This window comes from Coffea arabica, chromosome 1e, assembly GCF_036785885.1.
Source record: "Coffea arabica cultivar ET-39 chromosome 1e, Coffea Arabica ET-39 HiFi, whole genome shotgun sequence".
In the NCBI taxonomy this organism is placed as follows: domain Eukaryota; kingdom Viridiplantae; phylum Streptophyta; class Magnoliopsida; order Gentianales; family Rubiaceae; genus Coffea; species Coffea arabica.
The window spans coordinates 6,927,568-6,946,234 of NC_092311.1; positions in this window are offsets into that span (position 1 = coordinate 6,927,568).

An 18,667-nucleotide genomic window follows, 5' to 3' on the forward strand; every position below is an offset into this window, starting at 1 on the left:
CGAAAGCTTCTCCCAACTGCCCAGAACTAGAGCTAAAAGTCAAAAGGAAATAGATGTCTGGTGCCTGGGAAAAGAAAACTAAAGATAATGTATCATTTACACGTGAATCTGGCCTTGCTCCTATTGGCCGCTCAAGCGCAAGAAAGAAAAACGTCTGACACCAAATTGAAACTCAAGCTATCCTCCAATTGATAAGACGTGAATCTGGCTTCTTAATTGCTGCTGCCGACCCAAGGACCAAAGACGTCTGACCCTCAAAAATAAAAGATAATCCAATACATAAGCCGTGAATCTGGCTTATTGTAATTGCTTTGTTACCGCCGCCAGTAGGAGTCAAGAAACGTCTGCAATTTCACTTTCTTTTCGAGCCTGGGCTTTGATTCCATGCGTCTGGTTCACGTGGGCTTGGTTTCCTAGTTAGCCCTGCTGCCACCAATCCCGCAGGTCCGGCTTTAGGTGTTCTCTATAATTTCTGGCGTGGGCACGTCATAAAATAAAGAGTCTTCTGAAAATGTGCCTCACGCAATCACTTTTAACACCAACCACCTACAATTTACACAAATATCAAATATGAGCAAATTTCCAATTCTTAGCACCATGAGTAGCCAAAATTAGGACAGAATAATAGTGCAAAATGTGCTAGATAACCGCTTTATCACTGCGGGAACATAAACAGGCTATAGGATGGATTATCGCCGATATCAAGAGAATTAGCACCGCGGTGTGCATATATCGGATTCGACTCGATAAGGGTGCTAAACCTATTCGGTAGGCTCAAAGGCGACTGAATCCGTTGATGATGGAGGTCATGAAGAAGGAGATCTTAAAGCTGCTGGACGTCGGAATTATATTTGCAATATCAGACAGCCCATGGGTGAGTCCAGTATAAGTGATCCCGAAGAAAGCAGGGGTAACGGTGGAGTCAAACCAAGAGAGTGAGCTCGTACCAGTTCGAAAGCCCACCGGGTGGCGGCAGTGTATAGCCTATAGAAAGCTAAAAGCCGTCACGAAAAAGGATCATTTCCCTCTCCCTTTCATTGATCAAATGATAGAGCAATTAGCAGGTCGAGCTTACTATTGCTTTTTGAATGGGTTTTCATGTTATTTTCAGATTGCTATCGCACCCGAGGATTAGGAGAAGACCACATTCACATGCCCGTTTGGAACATTTGCTTACCGAAGGATGCTATTTGAATTATGCAATGCACCTGCTACCTTCCAAAGATGCATGGTAAGTATCTTTTCAGAGTATGTTAAAAAGATCATCGACGTTTTTATGGACGATTTCAATGTGTATCGTGAGAGTTTTGATAACTGCCTAGATAACCTCAAATTAATTTTGGTAAGGTGTATAGAAACTAATCTCGTACTTAATTGGAAAAAATGCCACTTTATAATTGAACACGGTATAGTTTTGGGTCATGTAGTGTCATCTAGGGGTATTGAGGTTGATAAGGCAAAAATAGATATTATATCTACTTTACCTTACCCCGCTAGTGTGCGGAAAATGCGCTCTTTCTTGGGTCACACAGGCTTCTACAGGAGATTTATCAAAAATTTCTCGAAAATTGGAGCACCCCTGATCCAACTGTTACAAAAAGAGGTGCCCTTCGAATTCGATGAAGCATGTAAGAAAGTATTTGACAGGTTGAAGAAGCCATTGACCTCGTCACCCATTATCCAACCACCCGACTGGAACCTACCATTCGAGATCATGTGCGACGCCAGCGACTATGCAGTGGGAGCGATGCTGGGTCAAAGAGTAGAAAGGGCAGTCCATGCTATCTACTACGCATCTCGAGCCTTGAACGGAGCTCAATTGCACTATTCAACTACCGAAAAGGAGCTTCTGGCGGTTGTTTTTGCTGTAGAGAAATTTCGGTCTTATTTACTAGGTGTTAAGGTTATTATTTTCTCTAATCATGCAGCTTTACGGTATCTGTTGACCAAGAAAGAGGCGAAACTGCGACTGATAAGGTGGATATTATTGCTACAAGAGTTCGACCTGGAGATCAGAGATAAGAAAGGGGCAGAAAATCTGGTAGCCGATCACTTGAGTCAAATACAAGTCGCCGAAGACAACCTTCCTTTAAGAGAAAATTTTTCCGATGAGCATTTATTTTCTATTAATTTATCCTTGCCTTAGTACGCGGACATTGTTAATTTTCTAGTCACTAACAAGTTTCCTGCAGGATGGCCCAAGGCAAAGAGGGACAAGTTGAGGAGTGATGCTAAGTCCTATATCTGGGATGACCCCTACCTCTGGAAGCAGGGTGCCGATCAAGTCATCCGCAGATATGTAAGTGAGAATGAATTTCAATCAATTTTAACGTATTGTCACTCTTTTGCATGTGGAGGCCACTTTGGACCAAAGAGAACGGCTCGTAAGGTGCTAGAGAGCGGGTTCTTTTGTCCGACCCTCTTTAAGGATGCCTACTCATTTTGTAAGTCCTGTGATAAGTACCAACGAGTAGGTAATATTTCTCATAGGGATCAAATGACTCAGACTCCCATGATTTTTATTGATATTTTTGACGTTTGGGGTATTGACTCTATGGGTCCTTTTCCTTCGTCTTTTGATTTTTTGTATATATTGCTTGCTATGAATTATATTTCGAAATGGGTGGAAGCAAAGGCCACCCATACTAATGATTCGAAAGTGGTTGCAGAGTTCGTCAAGTCTAACATCTTTGTCCGCTTTAGGATGCCGCGAGCAATTGTAAGCGATCGGGGTACTCATTTCTGTAGCAAGACAATTGCTGCAGTTTTTAAGAGATACGGTGTCTTGCACAAAGTCTCCACTTCCTATCATTCTCAGACAAACGGTCAGGCGGAAGCATCAAACCAAAAGATCAAGTCGATTTTAGAGAAGATGGTCCGACCCGATAGGAAAGATTGGAATAGTAGACTAGAAGATGCATTATGGGCATATAGGACGGCGTACAAGACACCTATTGGCATGTCCCCTTACTGTTTGGTATTTGGGAAGTCATGCCACCTCCCGGTCGAGTTTGAACATAGAGCGTTTTGGGCAGTCAAATAGTACAATATGGACATCGAGGAGGGCGAAATTCAAAGGAAGTTGCAACTACAAGAGTTGGAAGAAATCCGAAATGAAACGTATGAGAATGCGGTAATTTATAAGAAAAAGAATAAGATATTTCATGATCAGCAGATCTCTAGGAAGACGTTTGAATGCGGGCAAAAAGTTCTGCTGTACTACTCGAAATTGAAGTTATTTTCAGGTAAATTACGTTCTCATTGGATCGGTCCTTTTGTTGTAACTAATGTCTTTCATTATGGTGCAGTGGAGATCTAGATCTTAAAAACGGAGAAGAAATTTGTAGTGAATGGTCACCGTCTCAAGCTGTATTATGAAGGGTTTCCGGTTGAATGGATGGAGATGATATAATTGGAAGACCTGATTTGCTTGGTTTAAGAAAATTTTGGGCTATGTCTAGCCAAAAACATTAAAGAAATGCGCTTTTTGGGAGGCAACCCAAATATTGATTTTATTGTTTTCGTTGCTCAATTCTTTCATTTTGTCATTTCTCATTTGGGTGATAGTCGGTCTTAATATTTTCCTCCACTATGGTCAGGACAGATATCTTGGCGTGCCCACACGGTGTCAGTGACTCCGGTCAATGGATGTTTACCAATCTTGGCGTGCCCATGCCATGTTGGTAAAATCTCGACATCTCGCGACATTAGCAGGAAATGCAATCTTGGCGTGCCCGCATGGTGTTAGTGTCTCCCAAGGTCAGTGGATGTTTTATAATCTTGGCATGCCCCCGCGGTGTTCAACGACCCAAAAACTGAATAAAAAAAATAAAAAATAATTTCCTTGTAAACCTTCAGTTTTGTGTTTTCTTTCAGCAATTCAAATTTTGAAAATTAATAAAAAAATAAAAAAATTTTATAAAATTATTTCTTCTTCTTGACCTTTAGTTTAGTTTTTCTCAGCAATTCATTTTTTGTCCTTGAAATTTAAATTCGAAAAAGAAGAAACAAAAAGGAAAAAAACAAAAACAAAAAGACCAAAAGCCATTTTTTTTCTTTCTTTTTTCTTCTTTTTCTTCTTTCTTTCTTTTTCTTTTCTCTTTCTTTCTTCTCTTCTTTCTTTTCTTTCTTTTCTTTCTTTCTTTCTTTCTCCTTTCTTTCCCTTTTCTTCCCCGCTGCCCTGCTTCCCTTTTCTTTTATTTCTTCTTTCAACTGCCCTCCATCCGCCGCCACCCACCTCGCATCAACGCTGCCATCATCTCCCTCACTCTCTCCTTAGTTCGACGCCAACAGCTCTCCCTTTCTCCTCTATTGCCGCACGTTCAACTCCGCCGCCGCACCTCGCACAGCCGCACACCACTAACCAGCTGCCATCGTCGCCGCCTCCGAGCTCCAAGCTCCACCTCACGGACCACCACCAACTCTTCTTCGCACGCTGGCCGCCGTCGCTGCTATCCGCCATCTCCTTGCAGTGCATCACCACCTGTCAAAATTGATAGGTGGATGTATTAACTTTCTACCCTTGTTTTAGCATTTTCCCTGAACCTTCAAGTGCTGGGTTCTGTGCCTTTTCATGGGTTTCTTGATGGATAAAGCAGGAGGTGATTTGGGCATTTTCTGGGGTTAATTTTGGTGGAACTAAGTTTATTTGCTGCTCCATTTGGGGGTACTCTCTGGTCTTCATTATATTGTTGAATATTGTTTGAGTTATGACTACTTGAAGTTTCTATTGCATCTGGGGGATAAAATTTGACAGCTCTTGTACCAGTCCATTTGTTTGGAAATTGTTGGGGTGATTTGCGAGTTATTTGTTAATTGGGTCCCATTTTAATCTCTGCTTTTTCGTGGTACTGCTTGGTGTGTTTGGATTTATCAGGTGCAGTGGGTTGGCCATTTGATTTAATTTTTTCCTGTGCATACACCAGTGGTAGTGGTGAGGGCAGTTTACATAATATTTGTTACTCCTGTGTTATTGGTTGCCTCATTGACTACTGGGCATCTTTATTGAGTTATTTCTATCCAACTTCTGTACTGCTGTTGCTGGAGTGCCATTTTCTTGAGTCATTTGCTAATTTTAGTAGGTGGAATTGGGTACTTGACTGTCCAATTGGAGACAGTTTGCATTTGCTTGTTGAAATAGGTTGTCTCTATTTGCCTTATTTGGGGGTATTGTGTCTCTTTGATTTCAATCACTAAGTTCTTGGGAGCATTTGTTGCACTTTGGACTGCCTTGATTCTGAATTTGACTACATTTGGACCACAAGTGCTTATTGATTGCAATTGCTATAAGTGTTGGGGTATTCGTATAACCTGTGGCTGATTGAATTGTGCATTGTTGGTTTTTACATTGTTGGCTTTGAATTTCCTGTTTCCATTATTTGTTGGAAATTGTTGCCTCTTGTCGATTGGAGTAATCTTAAGAACCAATGGTGTGACCACGATCTTCTTCTAGGTCTAGGACACCTAGAACTTCTCAGCCCCCTCCTCCCCAGCACTCCATTCCTGCCTCTGACCCCTCGCACGATCCTTCTTACTCTGGGAGGAGGGCTTGCCTTGGGAGGCAAAGAGGCGTTCATATCTCCGACCCTACACATTTTGGGGGTAATTTCAACTTCACCAGGGCAGCCGACAAGCGGCATTATGCTGATTGTTGTGAACAGCGGATTATACCCTGCCGATATAGGAACGCCGCCACCTTAGACCTTTTCAATATTAGAGTTGACTTTGATCGCTTGATCTAGGTCATTGGGTGGCGTCCCTACACTTATATTGTTGACTGTCCGACCTTTGTCGAGTTGGTTAGAGAGGTCTATGCCACATTTGAGTTCGACCTTCCCACGGGTTACACAGTTTCTACTCCCAATGTCATCCGTTTTAGACTAATGGGTCAAGAGTTCCGCCATTCCATTACTGATTTCAATCTAGCACTTGGTTTTATTGATTAGGCCTATGCCGAGTCCCGTGAGTATGTCGAGATTGCGTGTGACTACGTAGAACCTTTTTTCTCTCACTATCGGTATATTTGGGAGGATATGTCTGTCGACCATGCTGATTATGACCCCCGTCAGTCTAAGAGTTGTTTTCTAAAAGACCCCGCGTCTCGCTATATCTAGCGTTTCTTAGCCTACAGTTTGTCGGGTAGGCGAGATAGTTCGGGCATTCTGTCTCAGTCGAAATTTTTCTTTATTTGGTGCATGCATAACAACATTAAGATTAATCTTGGGTGCTGGCTCGCTTCTCAGTTCAAATCTATTTTGCCTAAAAAGAAGTGCCCCTTGATTCTTGGGTCATACATTACTCATTTGGCTATTAATTTGCATGTACTTGATATCTATAGTCATGATTTACATGTTGTCTGTCAAATGGAGCCCTTGGATATTCCGTGTTTAGAGAAAATGGGCTTGGTTCGGGAGAGTGACGACGGTTGGGAGGTTGTTCCCCTTGGACCGCTATGCGCCCCCCCTCGGTCATCTTTTGCCCGCTCCTCCACTGATAGCGGTGATCCTGACCCGTCTACCTTTGCTCCGTCTCCTCCCACCCCAACGGCCGACGACTAGTTACAACTCCGGAACACAGTTGAGAGTTTGGAGACTCGAGTAACCCATATTGACATCAACTTGCACAACATGGCGCAGAATTTGGCATCTTTTATGCACCATGCGGGTCTTGCCCCTCAGTTCCCGCCCGACCCGCCCCTGTTTTGACGACTTCAGGGAAGTATTGTTGCCTTTGTCCTTCCTTTTGCTGTTAGTTTATCACATTGAGGGCAATATGTGATTTAGGTGTGGGGGGGATCAGTTTTGGTGCTAGTATTTCCAGTTTTCAGTTTTTAGGTGTTTTTCCTTTTTTTTAGTCTGATATTTATCTCCTTTTCGTTTATTTTCTTTTCTTTTTTTTAGTGGTCAGTTCTTATATAAATACCAAGTTTTGATCTGGGGTTGTTGTCTCTAATTCTGATATTGTCAAGTTTTAGTAATAAAAGGGTATCAAGCTAATGCGGTTGAGTTCAGGAACATCTCTCTAGTGAAATCAGTAATTGCTTGAATTTTATAATTTTTGGTTAACTTTTCTAGACATAGGGAATGATTGTTGGCATTTTTCATGTGAATTGGTCCAGTTATTAATTTTAGTTCTTCATGTTTGGAAATTTGAGGCTGGCTGCTGTTACTTTTGTGTTGTTTTTAGTTATTGTGCTATATGATTATAAATAAGAGTTGACTGTTCTCCGCTAGTTGCTACTACCAAGTAACTGGGGATCTTCACCTAAAGTATCGATTCTCGCGTCAAAAGGTAGTAATTTCTATGAGTACGTAGTCACATAACGATAAGAGTTGAGTAACCGAGCTCCTTCATCTGACAAATGTTGGAGTTCGCGTCAAAAGGCTCTAATGGCTAGAGACTAAGTTTTTTGCTATTCTCAAAAGAAGGAAAAAAAGAGAGAAAATAGAAAAGTGTGAAAAAAGAAGTGAAGGCTGTGTCAAATGTGACAAAAGTCAGCTTGCCGATCTATGGGTTAATATTGAGATTTTGGTTAATAGTTGGACCATTTGCTGATAAATGTGAGCAACCATTCCTTTTCCTTAGATTAGTTTGCTTTAAATTGGAGGAGTTGGTGGTTAGGAAGCTAACCGGGGTGATTTTTTCTTTGATCTTGACCTGTGATGCTTGATATATGTTTCTCTAGGTATCTTGGCAATACGGTAGTTGGAGCAATAGCCATTGTCCAATTTTGGTGTTCAATTGCTGTTCTCATGCTTGAGGCAAGCATGGTTCAGGTGTGGGGGAAATTGATGGGGTGTTAATTTTCTGTTATTTTACTATTAATTTTCCCCTTGTCCCTGCCAAATATTGTTTTAATTGTTAATATCTACTTATATTTGGTATCTGGACTTAATTTCAGGGAATGGAGCAGAAAAGTACAAAAAGGAGGGACTTTCTGAAGCAAATTACTTCACACGTGGGAGTCTTCTGCAAAGCTCCATCAACGTGGCCCACAAGAGAGGAAACAAACGGATTTCCTTTTTCTTTTTTGGGCTAATGAAGAGAAGATTCGTACGAGGAGTCTTACTATCAATAGGAAACAATAAGCAATTCGGAGGGCCTGACTTTTGGGACTTTTGCTCTCAATCGGCGGGGACCACGGAGGTTTTGATCATTAGTCCTTTGTCTAGGAACAAACGTACAGAGGCTTGGGGATTATTATTATTATAAGCGTAGCTTTAGTTTTAGTTTTTTCTTTCTTTTTCTTTTTCATGCGCACAAGGTGCTCGACAATATTTCCCAACGGAAAAAACATCTTTTACTCTTGCTTTCTAGTGAACAATGTGATGCCTTTGCAATCAATTAATTTGCGTGGAGATTTATTTATGCGGCGTGGCTAAGCCTTTCATCTAGTCACGGATCAACTCGACGGCACAGTCCCGAATATCTGTGAGATCTAATTAGTTTTCACGCGTTCCTTAATTTGTTAATATTTGCACGTTGTCTATTTGAATTTTCGTGGGATTACTTTGTTAATTGGATGTCAAGGGCCCGATGTTCAATGCGACCTATTAATCTCTTGCCAAATTAGTCAATTAAATCCGTAATTATTTGATTGATTAATATTAGTGGCAACTGGCGTGTTTACACACTAGGGGAACATGCAATCTAATTTAAATAACCCTCGTAGCGTGTTATTGATTGGGGTTAGGTTTTTCTAGTTCTTAATGCAATTGGAAAATTAATTCCTACGGTCGTACTTAGAAGTATTTTCTGGTTAGGGGTAATCAATGGTCGTACCTTGGTTATCAATAAATTAAGGAAAAATTGGTCGTTAGAGTTCGTCGGCGGCTATAACTAGCCTATTAATAAATTAAGTGAATTTCCCCTGCATTAATGATCGGGTGAGTGGACTGTGTTTGAGTAGTTATATTCTTGGTTAGAATTTGTCTATTCCTGATTTAATTCTTGCCAATATTCGTGCTAGTTAATTATTTATTTTTAGTGAATTGCTTAACTGTTTTACTTTTAGTCCAATAAAATCCCCCCCTTTACCAATTGGAATCTCAAAGAGACAAATATTCCCAGTCCCTGAGGAGACGACCCTACTTGCCACTGTCTACTATTTAGTAAATTTTGTCAACTAATTAATTCTGGTATATTGGATTAAAAAAACTCTTAAGGAACAAGGTGAATCAAGTAACCCATTGCACACCTAGAGTCCCTGCTCATGTACCTAGGATTAATTATTGCCTGCGTTTAGTGGTAGTTAGGTTTTTATTATTATTGCACAGGTTCGGCACCTGTCATTAATTTTTTTCCTTTTCAAGATTTTTGTTTTCTATTTCTATTTGTAAATGATTCAGTACAAATATTTGAAAAATTTTATCAAAAGAAAATTTTCAACTAGTCCATGATAGAGATGCCGTTTGTCTTGTGATAATTGTATTATCTATTATTATAATTTTACAATTTTTTAGAGTTTCATATATAACTTTTAGGATATTTATTATTATCTCAATTTAAATTTAGTTTTAAATTATGTTGGTAAATGCATTTTAGGGACTTAAGTTAACAATAACTATGTTAGACTGTACATCAGCTATCAAATTCAAGTGTAAAGTGAAGACCCATGAAATACTTAGCATTGAAGTTGCAAAAAAAAAAAAAAAAAACAGAGAACCAGTGAACCGGCCAGTCGAACCGCGAACTGGCCCCCTCTCCGGTTCACTGGCCGGTCCGAGTTTAAAAACATTGGTCAGCTGTTTCCCGAACAATTAAAATTTGAAGTATTTCCCATCAATAAAATTAAAATTTTTAATTTTACCTTTTTAGAATTGATTTTGTTCCTCTAATTTTAATGGAAAGTATAAACTTGTCTAAAAACTATAGTACATCAATACAAACCTTTTCCCCAAGTCTTAATTTCAGAGTCCATCTTGCAAATGTATATCTTTCTGTTAGAGGTAGAAACCAACCATTTTTTCATAAAAGATCATGCGCTATATTGATGAATAAGTACTCTTGTAACAGACTTATGATTGTAGACACCAAATTTTTGTCAATTTTTAACATTTTCTCAAGATTTTTCTATTTAACGAGTTATTTATTTTCTTGCATTTTAATGTGCATTTTCTCATTTTTGCAGGTTTGCTTTACGAAAAGAAAAAAAAAAACAACAACAAAATCAAAAAATCAAAAAATCATTTTGTTTCACCAAATTAACTATTAACCCATTTCACACTCAATGGCCATGGACTTGTCTTTTCATTAGCTAAGAAATCATCATTTTGGCAAATTCAACACACAAACTCCATTTTTAGACAGAAAAAAAAACACTCTTGGCTCTTCTCTCAATTCTCCCTCTCATTTTGGTGAACAATATACAAAACCTCACTCTCTCCCTCTCGGTTTTTTCCCAACACACTCACACACAACAAAAAAGAGGGGCAGCTACCAATTGGACAATCATAGCTTGGAATTTCCTCCAAACTCTAGCCCACGGACCGTAATTCCAGCTGGGGTAATTTTCCTTTTATTTTTCCGATTTCCTTTTCTTTTTCTTTCTATTTTAGTAGTTATATTTGAAGCATGTTTAGTTGATGATTTGTCCCTTCCTCTTGCTGGTTTTATTGTTGTGGTGTTGTTGGGCAAGTTCAAGACTAGACTGAGGAAAAGAAAGATGATTTTTGTGCATGCATGCTAAATGTTTGATGAAATGCCAAAACAAAAAAAAATGAATTTTAGAAACTGTTTTGTCTTAATGTAGTCTTTTGTTGTTGTTTTCTTGTTAGCTAAGATTATATTTGTAATGTAAAGATTATAAGGAGTATTGTAATATATTTTATGAATTTTTGGTGAAGGTTTAAAGGTCTAAAAATAATAAAAAATGCAGCTGTTTTTTGGCCATTTGGCCACTTTTCTTTCTTCTTTTGTAAAAACTAACTCCGGAAATGAAACCTACGCGAAAAAATCGAGTGAGGGGGTGTATTTTGGTGAAATTTTGTTATCGGAAAAATGGCCGGCGCCGCCACCGGCAGCCGCCATGTCAGCCATGGTTGGCGGTGGCGAGGAGCTTCAGCCGGCCAGGCAAGGAAAAGAAGAACCGGAAGGGTAGAAGAAGAAGAAAAAGAAAAGAAAAGAAAAAAGGGGATTGGGCTAATGTTTATTTTTTGGTTGGGCCAAGAGCTAGTTTTGTTAGGTTTTGGGGCTGGGCTTTGGTTTATGTTTTCTTTTGGGTTTCAGTTGGGCTAGGAGCTTGGAGCCCATGTGATTTTGGTTGGGTTTGAGTGATAGAAGACGGGCTGGCCTGTGTGTTTTGGCTTAGACTTTCGGCTGGGCTTAGGTAGTTTTCGGCCCAAAGAAATAAATAATGGCCCAGTGGCCTGTTTTCTTAAGAAGATCTGATTACGATTTGCACTTTGGCCCCTGATCTTTAGAGTAATTTTACTACGGCCCAGAACATTTTAATTTCTTTCATGTAGGCCCTTATATTAATTTCACTTTGGTCCCTGAATTTTATCTTTCATTTAATTTTGACCCCTGAACTTTGGAAAATATAATTTTTGTCCCACAAAAGTTTTCAATTTTTGCAATTCTGTCCTTGGCAAATTTTGGCTCTCTTTATTATGATTGTTTCTTTTCTTCAATAACTAATTATGTTACTTTTGAACATATTCAACTTGTAATTTTTAGATGTTTTAAATTTCTTTATGTTTGACATATTAGCGTGAGTTTAGTACTTTTATTATTATTATTTTTTTAATTAAATTGGTGCCATGATCCTTTTGTTCATTGTGAGTATAATTAGGACAATTTGACTCCATTTAGTCACTACTTCAAACGGGAGGTACTCCTATTTTATTATTTCAATATCAATTACGTGCTCTTATGTGCTCCTATGTGTTCCTATGTGTTTATATATTTTTATATGCTTTATTTATTTGATTTAAATATTCATTCAAATTTTCTTATATATGTTAGTTAGTTTTTATAATGATTCGAGAGGTATTTAAATACCTCAAAAATGTAATAGATAGGATAATTAGATTTGTTTTATTATATTTTTCCCTCCTAGATTGTAGTTAAGCGCTCCCCGATGTAATAGATAGGTTGCGTGTTTATGTGTTTTATCCGCTTTTCTTAGGATTTTGGCATCTAGATATTATGTTTACGTGTTATGTGTTACGTGCTCTTATGTGTTTATTTGTTTTAATTTATGCTTTATTTGCTTCACTATGAATTGTTAATGCATGACGTCACCACACTAGTCCAACGCTAGTTGTGGCTTCTCTCTTCGCTTACTTGCTAGTCCAACGCTAGTAAGGATTTTTAGAAATGGGCTAGTCCAACGCTAGACCCTTTAGGCCGTCTTGCGTTAGATTCATCTTTGTGTGTTATTCACTACATTTCCATGCATATTTTCATTTTTAGGATCTTTTCTCATTTGCATGATATTCCCTATTATATTATCCTTTACCCTCTGTAGGTACAAATCATGTCATTTAGAATTGCATCTCATTTAAGCTAGTTCATTTGCTTGTTCATGTTAGGATAATTATTTTTCAAACATGGGAAATAGGTGATTATAACTTTTTAGTTTAAATACCCTATTAATCCATGTATAAGAAAATTAGGTCACGAGTTTTTGTCTCCCGTACCCTTTATGTTGCATTCCCCTTTTCTTTGGTCACTTATATATATGTATATAATTTAATTTCTTTTATTTTATTTTAATTTCATCATTTGCGTACTCGTGACACTTTCAAGGAATCATTTTGGCCTTCGCAATTAATGCGATTGGTCCAATTAAACCCTTGAATGAACATTTTGTCCCTTTCGATATTTTTAGATTTGCATCCATGTAGAAAACATCCAAACATGATAAAATTAAGGGTTAGATTAGGAAAATTTTGACTAAACCTCGCAACTAGCTTAGACTAGGTTGAAAGGGTGCCTTAGGTTTGAGTCAATTGAACCTTTGCCTTCCCTTTCTTCAATCGTGACTCCCGAACCCATTTTCTCTTGTTTTCAAAGACCTGGAGTTGTCAAAAAGGGTTTTATTTTATTTTACTTTATTTTTGGGTGACTTGGTACACCAAAACTCCATACCAAGTGGCGACTCCTAATTTTTCTTCAAAACCCTTTTAAACTAAATTTTGGACCCAAATTGTCGCATTTTTTAAAGTCCCATTCTAGGTCCTTTTCATTTATTTTTAAATGGAAATCATATCTTTTATAAATACCTATTTTTATACTTATATTTTTCCATCGCGAAAAATGGGGCGCGGCAATGATCTCAAAAATATGTATCCTAATCCGTAGTGGTAATTAGAGTCGAAATCACATAAACTTTTTATTACCTAAAACAAACTATATATTAACTTTCATTTGAGTTCTAAACTACCGGCATCCATCCCAAAAGTCAGATACATTAATATGTTTTATTGAAATGAGAAACGTTCGACTGGCAATCCTTTGCATTTTTCTTGTTCACTAGGAATTGTCAATGGACAAAATGGAAAAAAACCAAGATCAAAAACAGAAACAAATAAACCATATTTTCACTAGTATCAGCTTGAAACCAAGAGAGGATAAATTTGATTAAAATATAAAGGATTCTTGAGAAGATACAACTTAGCTAAAGATTCCTACCAAACAAAATTAGCTAGATCATTACAACTGAAATTTGCATCAGTACTATGGCATGTCAATCTACTTAAATGACTGAGAAGAAAGAGTCAGAGAATTTTTTTAAAAAAAAAACAAAAGGGAAAAAAAGTAAAGAGCTTGGAATTGGTTTTTTACACACAAAAAAGACAAACTTGCACTCGGATCACTCGTCTTGTCGAATCCTTCAAAGCCTTACCTCTTTTTAGGTCATCTGCTTAAGGTGTTTTTTTTTGTGCACTAAATAAGAACGTTAACAAAAATAAAAATAGATCAAACTATTGATGTTTTAAATTATCACTCACCCCCGAATTGTAATACTTTCGTACAAGAACTTAATTCTTTTATCAAAAATATAATATTAGGTCCTTATTTGATAACTCAATCCAGCATTTAAATTTAATGAGTTCAAATTTTAACATGTATAGATACATTTGATAACAAAAAATAGAACATTTGAATTAATTAAGTTGCATTGAATTTTATAGGCAAAACTTGCATTCAAAAATAAGTGATAGGTTATTCATTTATCACTTAATGTGATATACATTTAAATGTATTAGATTTATTACTCAATAGTTCAATAATTTAATCTATTTAAATTTTAAACGTTAGATTTTAAATTTCAATTTTATCAAATGCACGCGAGATCTACATCTTACTTAGTTCCGGACAAGCATTGTGCAAATTGTCAAAATCCTACACCACAAGCCTTATTCACAACCATGAAGCCAACTAGCCCAATGCTAATACCCATTCCATGTCCTCAACAGACCCAACGACTACGCACGACGCCCACTCCTGATGATTTGGGCAACGTACAGGCCATCTATTTGCACGTGGGTCTTCGAAGGGTGCCATATTCTTGCATATACTGATGTCAGCATCTACTTCTTCACCATCTTCTTGGGAGCAGTCCACCCGAAAAATTTTATTGCTTTCGACATTGCGATAGATTTTGCAAAAACTAATTGTTTAGAATTGGCAAAAATGAAAATTAGTAATTCCTTTCCTATGCTCTCTGTGGGTACTTCCTTGCGAATGCAAGTTTCTTTCTTCCCTAGAACTTTAGTGGAAGTTTTGCAGCTATATCTCTCTCAACCGTTTCACTAACACCCTTCTCCATTACATCTAGTACTCATATCCTTCGCATTCCTTTATGCTTTGTCTCATTATTAATCATAACTTTCTTCTTTCGTTTAATTTCTTTTATTATCCTTTTTTCTTAGTTCTTCCTTTATTTTTTCTTAGTTTTTCTACCTCTGGCCTTATTTGTTCATAGTTTTTGTTTTCTTTTGGGATCTGCAGGTTTTCAGATTGTGAAGAATTTTGTTTGTATCAACGCCTTCCTCTACTCTGAAAAGGATTGTCTTCTTTCCTCCAGTACAATGGCTGAGAAGTTAGAAAGAATGTGCCAAAAGTTAAGCTTACGTGAGGATAAGGAAGAAGTAATGCTGATGCCAGTAGACAAAGACGGTGATGATATTTTCTAGGGTGACCAATGCATCCTTGGTAAACTTCTTACTCGGAAGCCCTTTAATGGAGAAGCAATGATGGCTACCATGAAGAAAGCTTGGAATCTATCAGAAGGTCTTACTCATACTGCAATCGGTGATAACCTTTTCCTATTCAAATTCAATGATTTGCTGGATAAGAAGAAGTCTTTATGGGTGGCCCATGGGCATTTGATGATAATCTCCTTGTGATTGGTAACTATATTGGTCATATTCAACATACTAAAGTGAAGCTTGATGCTTGCTCCTTCTAGGTGCGAGCATACAATGTCCCACTTAGTTGGATGAATGCTAAGATGGCAGAATTTATTGGGGGATACATTGAGCGAATATAAAGGTTTTAAAGGTAAAGGGGAACATTTGGCATGTGGAAAGTTTCTCAGAATTTGTGTTATGCTGCAATTAGACGGCAAATGCAACTTTACATTGAAGGTGAGGTCTACAAAATCTAGTTTCAGTATGAACACCTTCCTTTGTATTGTTATTTTTGTGGAACAATTGGACACGGTGAACAGGATTGTGAAATCAAGTTAGACTCTACAAATTTGGGCACGAGTGAACCTCAATACCCAACATGGCTCAGGGTAGGGAATGATAAGCAGCAATTCTCGGGTCAGCAGCAGTTTGGCAAAGCCAGAGCTCCAGTTGGTAGAGAAGTTCAGTCCAATATTGATGCCGATAAAATCCTGAAGGATAAGGAGTCCTCTTTGGATATCACTTTGGAAAATCAACTTTCAAAAAACAATACTCTGGATACTAATCATGATCTTTCCACATCATTGGCTCAATAGCAGAATCTTTCCAATTATGTTTGCCTTCTTCTATTGTTATGAATTGCTCTATCCCGAAACAACAGATTTGTGGTCCCTTATTTACTCCTTCAAACAAGCAAACAGAGATGTCTATCCCATCTAAAGCTGCAATCTCTCCAAACAAGCCAGACGCAGCAACTCGAAAATTAGTATTATTCACAAAACCTCATCCTCCAGCCTCTCAACTAGCCAACCCAATTACAACCTCTACTACCTCAACCTTAGCCACTAAGCTATCTAATCCTAGTACTATTAACCAAAATACCCCATCCACAAACCAAACTGTTTCAACCCATCACACTAAGCCTTCCAAACCTAAACCTAGAGAACAAGATATTACACCCCTTTCTGCTAAGCAAAGTCAACACAAAACCACTAAGCCAAATTTCCAAGCTCCAACTATCAACCCTATGGAAATCCCGAAACATAATGACCAACAAAGTGTCAACACAATCTCACACTCATTAACACCTAAATTTTGCAACCTCAAACCTGACACTATTATATCCAAATCCATTTTGCCAACCATCTCTTTTAAAGCAAACATCAATACCAATAACCCGATCTCATCAGATCTATTCTTACTCGATGCAACTTTGTTACAGCAGAAGAAGACCACTGATCTACGGGAGCTTCGCTCTATTGCTAGTTCAGTAGAACAGAAACGAAGCAAAACCTTCTGTAAACCTTTGAAATCACACCCTTCACGGGCGTAAAGAGATAGTTCTCTATTTGGTCATAAAGTTAAATGAAATGACAAATACGCAGGGTCAGCTAATATGGACATAGAGGATGCCATAGACTCTAAGAGATGCAAGTTAGCAGATTTAGCTACTTTTACTTCTGCAAACGATAAAACGGCAGAGACTGGTGTCCAGTCCTGCCGAGAACCATGAATCTACTATGTTGGAACTATCAGGGATTAAATAACTACCGTACAGTTCGAGAACTCCGGAATATTGTCTAGAGAGAAAAATTGCTATTGTTTTTCTTTCAGAAACTAAATGTTCCAATAGGGTTGTGGACAAATTGAGAACACAGTTTGGATGGTTTGGTACTTGAAAACACAGTTTGGATGGTTGGCGAATTGAAAACATAGAAATGAACCAAAACCTTCTGTAAACCTTTGAAATCACACCCCTCACGGGCGTAAAGAGATAGTTCTCTATGTGGTCATAAAGTTAAATGAAGTGACAAACACGTAGGGCCAGCTAATATGGACATAGAGGATGCCATAGACTCTAAGAGTTGCAAGTTAGCAGATTTAGCTACTTTTACTTCTGCAAACGATAAAACGGCAGAGATTGGTGTCCAGACCCGTTGAGAACCATGAATCTACTATGTTGGTGTTGAATTCAAAGCCAAGCCTCAATTGATGACTTTTTCAAGCCAAAATTGAGGACTTTGAATTCTTTGGCCTAAATTTCTAAATCCCACATCGGTTAAGTTTAACATTTGAGAGGTTGTTTGAGAACTATAAATAGCTCTCAAACAAACCAATTCAAGTACACCAAGCAAGAGCCAATAACTTGCTTTCTTCTCTCTCTTTGTAATATTTCTTCTAGTGAAATATTAAATTGTCGGTAGTGTCCGAGGACGTAGGCAAATTAGCCGAACCTCGTTAAATTCTGGTGTTCTATTTTATTGTCTATTTAGTAGCTATATTTGTAGGTATATTTGTAGTGAGTTATTGTGCAATTAAGTGCATATATAGGTGATTCTGTCTAGGAAATTGGTACTTAAGCAGGCCAGTGTGCCTCACCAAATATTTCCTGGGAATTACCATTTTGCAATTTTAGGTACAATAATTTACTCGTTATACCTTAACTTTGGTAGGGCTTCCGCAACAATTGGTATCAGAGCTCGAGGTTTCTTAGTATGCTCTGTGGTTGCAGCATGGTCTGATCTTCCACATCAGAAAAGATTTCTTGGGCTATTGTTACTCTACATTTAGGAGCTACTAAATATAATTTGTAGAGATGGCCGAAAGTAGATCTTCATCTACAATGCAAGCATCAACAAGCTCGTCATTATCTATTATGGCGAGAAATGTTATGACGAATACAAAATTAAATGTGGAGACATTTGATGGTACCGGTCATTTCGGCATGTGGCAAAGTGAGATTCTAGACGCGCTCTTTAATCAAGGTCTAGACATTGCCATCGAAAAAGAGAAACCAGAAGAGATTGAAGAGAAGGAATGGAGGACGCTAAATCGTTTAGCGTGTGGTACAATTCGATCGTGTCTTTCAAGGGAACAAAAATATGTGTTCTCAAAAGAAACCTCTGCAAATAAATTATGGACTGGATTGGAGGAGAAGTTCTTGAAGAAAAATTGTCAGAACAGGCTCAACATGAAGAAGCGTTTATTTCGCTTCACTTATGTTCCTGGCACAACTCTAAGTGATCACATCACTAATTTCAATCAGTTAATCACTGATCTGATGAATTTAGATGTGACATTTGAAGACGAAGATTTGGCTCTCATGTTGTTGGGATCTCTTCCTGAGGAGTTTGAGCATCTTGAAACAACTCTACTCCATGGGAAAGCTGAGGTGTCCCTCAGTGAAGTTAGCTCTGCCCTGTACAGCTATGAGCTCAGAAGAAAAGACAAGCAAAATAGCAGAGATGGAGCAGCAGAAGCTCTGGTAACTAGAGGACGCTCACAAAACCAGAGAAAGGGGACGAGAA